The sequence below is a fragment of the Sinohyriopsis cumingii genome, chromosome 10 (assembly GCF_028554795.1).
Source record: "Sinohyriopsis cumingii isolate HCF-2022 chromosome 10, ASM2855479v2, whole genome shotgun sequence".
Lineage (NCBI taxonomy): Eukaryota > Metazoa > Mollusca > Bivalvia > Unionida > Unionidae > Sinohyriopsis > Sinohyriopsis cumingii.
The window spans coordinates 116425349-116436206 of record NC_142970.1 but is presented as its reverse complement, the minus strand read 5'-3'; the positions used below and the strand labels follow the sequence as shown (position 1 = coordinate 116436206).

Below are 10858 nucleotides of genomic sequence, written 5' to 3'. Positions count from 1 at the left end.
GTAACTGTGTTTTATTATCTAATATATTAATATTTCTGTGCTGTAAAATACCAAAGTCAACCAAATCATTTATATTAGGACCATCTCATCTGTTGTTCAGAGGGATCAAATATCACCGAAGCATTATTGTATTTTACTAGTCAACATTTCATCATAGCATCAGTCACAACCTTGACCTTGTTCACTACTCATATGCTAAAGTCTAGTGCCATACATCCTTCTTAAGCACTTCAGTGTTATAGCTAAAAGGTCTAATAAGTGAATAGAACTGGGGTATAACTTGAACGCACTCGTCCTACAGATGCTGAATTTTATGCCAAAGAGCATTCTCAAGCACTTCAGTGATAGAGCTGTGGAACTTAATAACAAAATGGAATGCAGGCAAACTACATATTCAAGGAAAATGACAGCCCATAAAATATATTCTCTGAGCTGAAGGTCACATGTCTGTAAAATATTTCCAAGCAACTACAGTGAAAATATAGCAATAAGCAACTATGGAAATGTAACAAATGTTTACCTCAAGATTCACCCTTTCTTAAACTTTAGCAGCAACAGGTTTAAAAGTGAAAATATAGTCAAAACAATTTGTTTAGTCTTAACACATATACCTGCTTCATTTGTCGTATAAGCTATGTCACTGATTGATCATATACGCTAGGTTTCAAAATGGGAGAAAAGTGATTCCAAACTCATCAAGAGTCATCACAGAGACTGACACTCTACTGACAAAAGATAATTTCCAGCAATCCAAGACAAATCAATTTTTTTCCATTTAACTGTGCTGGAACCATCTATGATACTCTTGTGCGATAACAAGAGTTTCAAATTTGCTGTCACAGTGGCCATATTGGAAGTAATAGCAGCACTATTTTCATTTAGGACCAGCTAGATATCATAACAAGTTTATTAGTGAAAACCCCATGTTGATATAGCCTTCCATCCAATAGTAGCGATAATTAGATTTCAAGATGGCCACCATGGCAGCCATATTTGAGGTCAAATCTGCACATTTTCATTTTTGACCAGCTAGAAATCATACGAATTCTTCTGGTGAAACCCCATGTCCAAATGACTTTCCGTTCAGGTGAAGCAGCAATAACAATATTCTCAAAATAAGTGACGTTATGGTCATACTGGATGTCATATTTGCACCATTTTCAGCTAAGACCAACTAGACATTATACAAAGCCTTTCCATGAAATCCCATACTGATTATGTACATTCATCTAGAAGTAACATTAATACTGTTTTCAAGATAATTGATGTGGTTGTCATATTGGACATCCCATCAGTACCATTTTCATTTAGGACCAACTGAACCTAGTGGTAAATGTGTGTGTAACGTTTCATGGTAATCTTCCAAGTAGTTAGGAGAAGTAGTGATAACTGGTGCCAGCAGACAGACAGATGATGAACAGGCTATCCCATGAGATCTACAATATGACCAGTACAGCAAAAACAATAGCCCCTTTTGGCACTCAAATAGCTAGAAATTTAGCACAAAAAAACCCCAGAGATTGTTCGTCTCCAAAATCCTGAGCAGAGGCTGTCGAGGCAAAATGAGTCATGTACTAAGAATGTGTTCATCAGGGAAAACCCTGGGGTCATGGCTTTGTATTTCTTATCAGAGACCATAAGGGTATTACTGCATTACCAGTAATTGAGCCAAGTAACTGTTGTTTGCATCATACTGTAGCCCAAAAGAAAATCATTAATATTTTTCCTTTGATTTGTCCTCGAGATTTGCTAAACAGGGAAGAATGTTAGTTGTATTCAAACAGAAAACAGCATTAAAGCCTAAACAGAAAATAAAATGTTTATTAAGTTCAGATTGTTGGCGTGTGCATAGGATGTCAATGAAAACATGTATGATTTGGCTTATTCTTGAAAGAACACTAGCACAAAAAATTCCAGTCATTAAATTCAAATGCAACTATTTCCAAAAATACGACATAACCTATTATGATTTGTTTTACATGCAGCGTCCGAATAAATGCCCACCATAAGCAACGTTGTCTTGGTGCAATCCAATTTAGAACTAATGTACTGGATTTCAACAAAAATGAAGAAAAATTAAGCAAATATATAATATCTAAAATGGCTTGAACCCATAAATTACCCAAGCGTTTAATTAATACCTGGCATGATTATTTTTATATGCACATACTCTTTCAATTTGACTAAGCTTCCACGTTGCATTGTTGCAGGTGCTGTCCAATCTATTAAACTCAACCAACATTTACCGGTTAGCGCAAAATCTCTCTTATCACTCATTCAAATGTAAATATATTTTTCATATAATTGTATGTAGATATTATTGTCATCATCTAGCTTCTGGGATCGATGCAAAACCTGACAGTAATAAGCAAACCTTACACGCTTTACAGCCAACTACATAACTGGGAAATGCCAACTTTACTCAGTTAAACTCACAGATGGTGATGCTTACTTGAACTTAAATTCTGAAACTGAAGAGTTGTAACATAGATTCCCTATTGTATGATATGCCAGTCTTTTCTAATTAATTGATCATGACTTTTTACTTCAGCATTTCTTACCATAACGATAATACAAAATACATTAAAATAAAAATGCCTTTACTTCATAAAGTGGTAATTTACTTGGATTCCAAACTGCAAACATCACACCCTTACATTTGAAGAGCACCATACAGCAACACTCAATGATATAAAGTTATGTACCTGTGGCGAACACGCATTCTTTTCATCTTGTTTATTTTTAGGCTGACTCTAAGCCGAAGAAATATAAGGAAAAAATCATAGCTAGCAAAAATATAAAGTTAAAACTAAAATGTAGATATAATTATGTATTACACGTTTATAAAAAAAATACATTATAACAATCATATATTTGCAGGAGAAGGAGCCTGTGGATTCAATCCATGCAGAACAGTATGTGAACCACACTTTGTTGTAATTCTTCCAGGATGAAACCACACATAATATTTTTAGGGTATATGATCTAATAATAAATTAGACAAAGTGAGTTCGTGGATATATTGTTAAAACTGTGAACTCTGCATTTATCATCATTTTTCATTGGAACAAAGACCCATTTTAACCTCCTACAACCCCCCAATCCTTGACTATTGCATGCCACTCCCCTACAAACGTAGAACTTTTGTTTACATTTTATCTTTGATTGCACCTAAAAACCATATGTCAATGAGTAGAGTTATCCAAAAAAGTTCATGCAGATAAATATGGAAATGAGGAAAAAAACAGAAGGGAATCGATATTTAGTTAGAAGAGCAAACACAAATATACACATGTATAAAACAGGACAGATAAAAGGACATGTAGATAATGATTTCGGAAATGTCTAGATAACGACGTTTAGGTAGAAAAAACTTAAACTTAACATAAACAGTCAAGAACAAAACCATTTGAACTTAATTTAAATCATGCTTCAATATGTCATGACATTTTTCTGTATCTACATTTTCATTTAAGGATCAATTAATCATTCAACTTGAAGTATCCATCCAGCAAGATACCAGTTAAAACTGGGTCTCTCATTATATAGTCCAAGATAAAGAAATCCACTCTTTTTTCTGGTTAGCGTTGTCCACTCACATGTCTGATTCTACTTCCAGGTCATCAAATTTACACCTGGAATCAGCGACATGCCAACTTCGCGAAGATTTGTTTTTATCCATTTCATTATTTGCCAAACAGCAAGTATGCATCAGTGTCATATAAAACTCATATAAACAATAGATTATACATACTAGTTGTGGACTTGAGACTTCCAAGTGGCTAATCATTATAGTAGAGTGTCTTTTATTTGCAAACACAGCTTTGAAAGAAATCTTAAGGGTTATATTATTCAAAATACCTACTTCGTCAATTTGATAAACTGACTGGTTAAAGTCAGTAATCTCGGCACTTGGAAATCACAATCTGCCCATGGCTAGGTTAGGACATTATAGTCAGAACATCTGTATACTTAAAACAATTAAAACTGAAATATAACTGACAAGTTAAAATATCAATACTTATTTTCTATTGTCAAACTTGCTATAAATATTAAACATCACATTATCATGTCTGCGCCAGACCTTAACATTGATTAGAAGATGGAAATGATGCACTCTGACAGTATATCGTTTGAAATAAAGGATCGATAGATAAAAGAAACTGCGGGCACTTATAATATTGAAGAATGCAGTACATGTTGCAAAAAAGGTGTTGATATATGTAATGATACTGCGGAGAGATTGCAGTGCATAAAACTACTGTTACAAAGCATTACTAATTGAACACGACCTCTCTCTTTCTAAACTTTTTTTAACTTATAATCCATCCAAGTTTCAGCTAGGTTGTGGAAAATAAATAAATCTAACTCCTCCATTTAGATGATATGGCTGTCAACTTTCAAAATTACAAAAACCCTTTTGACAGCTTTTCACAATTTCACTATTAGAGTGTATCATCAGCATATTTTACTATACTTGAGACAGGGTCTGCATTCAATTTTCCAGTCGAGTTCTCATTGTTGTTTTCACATGTGCTCTAACCTGTGTATATTTAATGCCTGTTATTAACATTTGTGTCGTTTTCATTGTAAGTTCATTTTCCGAAATATGAAAAAATATTTTGTTTTTTATGAGTCAAAGTACTTTTCCGCAGTCTTTAAAAGGTGCCTACGGATACTGTAGCGCCCTAATCAAATCACTGAATTAGCAGTTATTATTATAATTATTATTGTCACATATTAATGATTGGGCACTACTGTCCAACTCAAACTCAGAGAAAGCCTTGATCACTTTCATGATTTATGTATGCGTCAATACCAATTTAAACACGATTTAAATAACAAGGGGCTTTTTGCATGTGCCAAACCATCGCAGGTGCTTACATGTAAATACACATTCAATAGAACATCAATTTCTTTGAAGTCATCACGTCAGAGAAGGATTAGCTGTTGATTAATGAAAATGATTTCACGCATGTTTACCTAAGTCAAATCATTGGCTATTCTGCAGATCGGCCATGACTAACACAAATTATAAAAAGGTAAGTATTACGGTGTAAACCGAGGCACATATTGAAGATGCATTACACAGAGAAAAGGTGCGTCCTCGGAGAATTTCATGTGCATTTGATGCAGAAGGTCGCATTCCTGAAAGCCTTTAATGTGTTCCCTGGAGAGGCACATCATTCTGACTAAGAATTGTTCTGTTGCTTACAAACTTGGAATGGTGTTTTTTAAACAATAAAATGTTACTCATGAACATCATACAGGTTCTGTATATGAACATGTTATTCAAAGAAAAACTGGTCTAATGTTGTTTACATGCATTTTAATAAACCTTATATATGATGTGCAGTTCAACCAATTCTCGACAGTTTTGGCTTTTTCATAGTCCTACATTTAAGACCTTGACGCTGATATTTATGTTTTGGGCGTCAGTGCCTAACTAACAGCGCTGTGTAGTATGTTTTTATGTCAATATGTTAATATGCAACTGTTAGCACAGCATGCTTTCAGTCACTGGTTTCATACTTTATTCAAGAGTCATGCACATCAACCCTTACAGAGCCTTTAATAAAAACACCACTGAAATTTGTCTAGCAATTTATTTATTATAACTGGTGACCTAACATTTTGAATTATTTGGGATTTAATTACTCTACAGTCCATTTACGTTTTTACATTTTTCTAGGTAAAGAAAAATAACAATTTATAAGACTTGTTGGTTTTCTGACTTTTATATTAGTTTGAGACCATACAGTCATTAAAATACAAGGAAAGCACAAGTTCGTAATAGTTTCAGTTCATTTCGGAAGTCTTATTTACAAACTGCTATTAGTCGCATTACATTTCTGTAGAGGTACGTTATGTTTCTTGTTATTTTTATTAAACAATAAGACATAATTGTGTTTGGTTAGTATACACCATGACATTGTTTAGACAATAAAGCTGTGTGTTCGAAATTTGTATTCATGTTTACCTATCCTCAAGGAAAACTATTGGCTATACATCTATACTTTGATTTCTACCTGGGTGTGGTCTCCAGGTATATTACTGGTCAGAAAAGTATATACACTCCCAGTAAGGAAGTAAAACCTCTATATAAGTCTAATTCAGACCAATTGGCACAAAGCTGTCTGTTGCTTAGAAGAGATAGTCTGTTCCGTGAAACTGCAAACGTAATCGTTTTTAAGGTGAGACAAATCTACTTTTTGTCTAATCTGACTATCCCTTCAACCGATTTAATAATCTGATAAATGCCATTTTGCAGCAGTTATTCTTAAACTACAAATGTTTAGCCTTTTAATGAATATAATTTAATATATACGAAGTAATCATAAAATGATGAACTCAGACACTTGTTAAGTTGCTGATAATTTACATGCGCCATTTGAAATATGAAAATTCGAGTATCGCATAATATAGTGTTAGCTATATTTTTTCATCACGACGTTTTAACTACGCAATTCATAGACCATTTCCTTAATAATAATAATAATAATAATAATAATAATAATAATAATATTAGTATTATTAATAATAATGAGGACTTTGTATAGCGCCTAATCTTTAGAAGCTCTAAGCGCTTTATAACATTAGACAACGCCTATAAGATAAAAAACATATAATGATATGATTACAAAGACAAACACCATGAAATTAGGAAACATAAAAAAAACATGCTGAGAATATTTAAGGTAGGAAAAATTATTATTTCCTTACTATCCAATTGTTTTAGAAATCGCCACTGCTGCTTTAGAAACTGAAAACAAATTGCTGCATTAAATATTATACTTCAAAATTTGTATTTTTCTTAATTTAAGGATGAAGCACGATTGAATCATTTCACTCCATTTGTTTATGTTTGAAAATATGGTGGGATAATTTAACCTTAGCGTTTTCGTTTTTCTTGAATGAAGTGAAACATGTGGAAGGCAAATAGATCAATTATTTGTAACATCGCTTAACAGATTGCAAACATAATTCAAATTATATAATGAGTTGCATATTGCCCTCTTGATATTGGGAATAAAACCGTGGTATTGTGGGGAACAGAACAAAAATTGATTCAAATAAATCAACTTAACTTCTTCAAGGTATAAACTGATCAGTCTCTTAATTGTCTATTCATCCATATGTTGCCTGCTTATCTAAGAAATGTATGACATAATTAAATCTTTTCATCGTAGATGACACGTGACTTTCTGTCCGTCTCTATTGTCCTCTTCGTCGTCCTGCTGCCATTGGTTATGTGTGGCACAATAGATGTCCAAAAAAACATCGAAGAGAAGATCGACGAGATGAACCAACTCATGAAGGAAGTCATTGAGGTATTAAAAGCACACATGTACTTTTTATGTGTTTCAATCATAACGATCACATTAGTTTGAACGCATTGTTTCATCATTGTTCTAGAATGATTGTCGCATTAAAAGATGAAAACATGTAGATTTCTACAAATATAGAATATCAAGTAATGGTTTTACTGCGTCATCACATGGCAAAGCAATATGTAAATCACTGTTAGGATCCTAACGGTGTTATCAGCACCGACAACATAATTTGTACATTGTGTCGTTGCTAATCTTAATTTTGCGTTCAGGGGACGAACAGTAGTAGATGCAGTAGTAATAATTGCTTTTGATGTTGTTGATGAAGATATATATATATATATATATATATATATATATATGTTCAGTTTTAGAACCTGTGTTTTCCGTTGATTTGTTATTAAGCTTCCATACTATTGTAAATAACAGGAAGTTCCCTATGCAGAAGGAAGACAAATACAAGCTGAAAAGAAGTTTGCCGACGAGTGTAAGATTATTTATACATATATTATAATATTCCGCGTACTTCTAATGATAAAATGTTTTATGCATATGATAATTCTGCAGAAAATAAAGTTATCCAATTAATTATCGTAAATGTTAATTAAATGAGATTAAAAATGGCGTAAATTTAGACAACATTTACGTTTTGCATTCCTAAGTCTCTAATTAAATACAATCTCTCTCTCTCTCTCTCTCTCTCTCTCTCTCTCTCTCTCTATATATATATATATATATATATATATATATATATATATATATATATATATATATATATGTATATATATATACATATATATATATATTTGTATATATACCTGCATATATGTAAATGCACACATATAAATATATACATAAATACATACCTACATGCATATATATATATATATATATATATATATATATATATATACAATCGTCCATCTATACTGGGAAACCTACAGTCGGGCATGTATACATATACACATACATAAATACATGCATGAATACATACACACATTCATACAGAATTATGCATGAATACATGAATTCATACATAAAAGCATACACACATACGTTCATTCATGCGTACATACATACATACATGCAAAATAGAAAACTGAGTAGCTAGAAGTTAATTATCAGGGAAATAAGACGGCGAATGATCTAGTGACACGTCCTTGGTGACAAAACCAAGAAATTTCAGTTTGAGTTATTTTGACAATGGGTTTTGATTTTGGGGCTAAAGTAATTATCCAGAGGAAAGGTACTAAATTGTGCCTGGAAGTAGCTGGATGAAGGCGAGGAACACCGACATTATATCCCTCAAGCTATTATTTTACCTAAGAGAACAAATGAAAAATATGTTTACAATTATGACAAATATATTTTTGAATATCTTTATATTTTCATAAAATGTACATTAATTCATTGAAATGCACGAAACCATGCATAATATTAGTCACGTGTCCATCTTTCCCCTATTAACGCCTAAAAATTCATATTGCTGGTTAGTATAGAACGACCTTAATAAATGCATTGAGTCGCTGCTTCCTTATGGGAAAGGTCGGGGTCTATATTATCTGTCGAAATTGAGTCGTGGCATTTACTGTATGTATCTTGTCTCTAAATTCAAGCTTAGCAGCGTAATTTCAAATGCACTGTTATCTATCAAATATTGTACGCCTTCACCATTTAGCTGATACATGAGGGATAAAGAGTGCTAGTGCCGTTATAATTGTAAGAGGCACATCTTTTTTAATTTTCATTCCTATGCAGCAAACTTATATCCAAGAATATCCTATGTTAATAATGTCAATGTAAATTTATACGTGGAGTTTGTTTACATTTCAAATCAACGAATTCATATCAGACATGCATAGTGATGATACTATATTGCCATGATACCGTATCAATGTTACTTTATTTTCTGTCACAGACGCAGCTGAGAAAAAGGAACTAGAGAAAGAAGGAAAGTGGTGTTGCTGGTAGTGAAAATATGGCAGACAAAGAAGGTATATGTTACCTTCGTGCAAGTTGATGACAACATTGACTCCCTGTTTTAACAACGAATACTCCCGAGAAACATATCTATTGATATATAATATATGAGAAACACATTGCTATAAAGACCATGATAAAAAATGTTCTCTCTTACGTCTTTCATTTATTTATGGTTGTCAAATGTAAGCAGATTTTATATGCAACTGCAACTATCGATCTATCTATCTATCAGTCTGTCAATCAATATATGTATGTATCTATCAGTCTTTTTATATATCTCTCTCTATCTTTCTATCTATATATCTATGTATCTGTTATTCTATATTTATAGCTACCTATCTTCCATCTTATGTTTGTCTAATATCTACCTCTAGACACACACATATTCAGAGATACGAAGGGACACAGCATGAAGTAACAGTAGAAGAATAATTTGCTTGTAGTTGCGACCCAAATTATCAGACTGGTGTTTAAAATTAAAGACAGTAAAACAAACATATGTACCTGTCTAGATGATTTAGATAACGATCGAAGACACAGGAAAACCGAATTTACAAGTAAGATGTCATGTGAATGTAGCAATGTTGGTTATGATTGCTATGAGAAATTCCTCTAATCTTCTTCAAGATGCAAACACAAATGTTAGCTATCTACAACAATTTTAATGGCGAAAATAACGACGTCCCATGCTACATTATAGTACAGTATGGTTGGCAAAGTACTTGAAAACAGAAAACGATAAACGATATCCTTGCAGATGAAATTCGTTCTGCTGGTGCAATCACTTTTGACCTCTCATTGCATGAAATGGTGACATTTCGGACTACGGGGAGCTCCAGGCATATTCTGCCGTTATGTTTTTTTTTTTTTTCGGCTCTCAGTGAAATATTGCAAGGTAAAAGGAGTTGACGATCAAGCATAAAGCAAGTTACCACCCTTTGGAAAAGTAATGACTTTAGTTATTTTAATTATTTCTTTCGACCCTACTATTTCTTACTATAAAGATAATTTCACGTCAAAACAGTTCCATCATTTCTTTAGACATATTTTTACTATATAAACAAAAAAATGCGTGCATCCCAAACATTTTAATAATATGCATTAATGTGTTTATATCTTAAACACTATTAAAAATATGTGTTGCCCATGGCAGTGATCTTCAACCACAAGAGTTCCTGTCCGCTATATACATAGTTGGCAATTTAGGAATCATATGAATGTATGTGTGCATGTAGATATGAAGATATGTATGTATATATGTATGCATATATGTATGTATGTATGTATGTATGTATGTATGCATGTATGTATGTAGTTGTTGTTGTTCTAGGGTTTAACGCCATTTTTCAGCACAAGATAGGCTATACATGGCGGCCAGTATAACTGGCGGAGGAAGAACACTGGAATACCCGGGAAAGAACCACCGACCCACGAGAAGCTACTGGCAGGCTTTCTCACGTACCCACGCTAGCCGAGCCTTGGACTCGAACCCACGCAGACAGAGGTGAGATGGCAGTGATCCGTAACGGTGAGCGCTTTAGACC

The 10858-nt window shown here is 33.1% G+C and overlaps 1 long non-coding RNA gene across 1 annotated transcript; it reads left to right on the top strand.

The window, feature by feature from the left end:
* The first annotated feature begins 6095 nt into the window (after nucleotides 1-6095).
* Nucleotides 6096-9440, top strand: LOC149791079 (uncharacterized). Its single transcript, XR_016423657.1, has 4 exons — nucleotides 6096-6194; nucleotides 7191-7331; nucleotides 7761-7818; nucleotides 9250-9440. It is a non-coding gene; the product is annotated as an uncharacterized LOC149791079 (long non-coding RNA).
* The last annotated feature ends 1418 nt before the right edge of the window (nucleotides 9441-10858 follow it).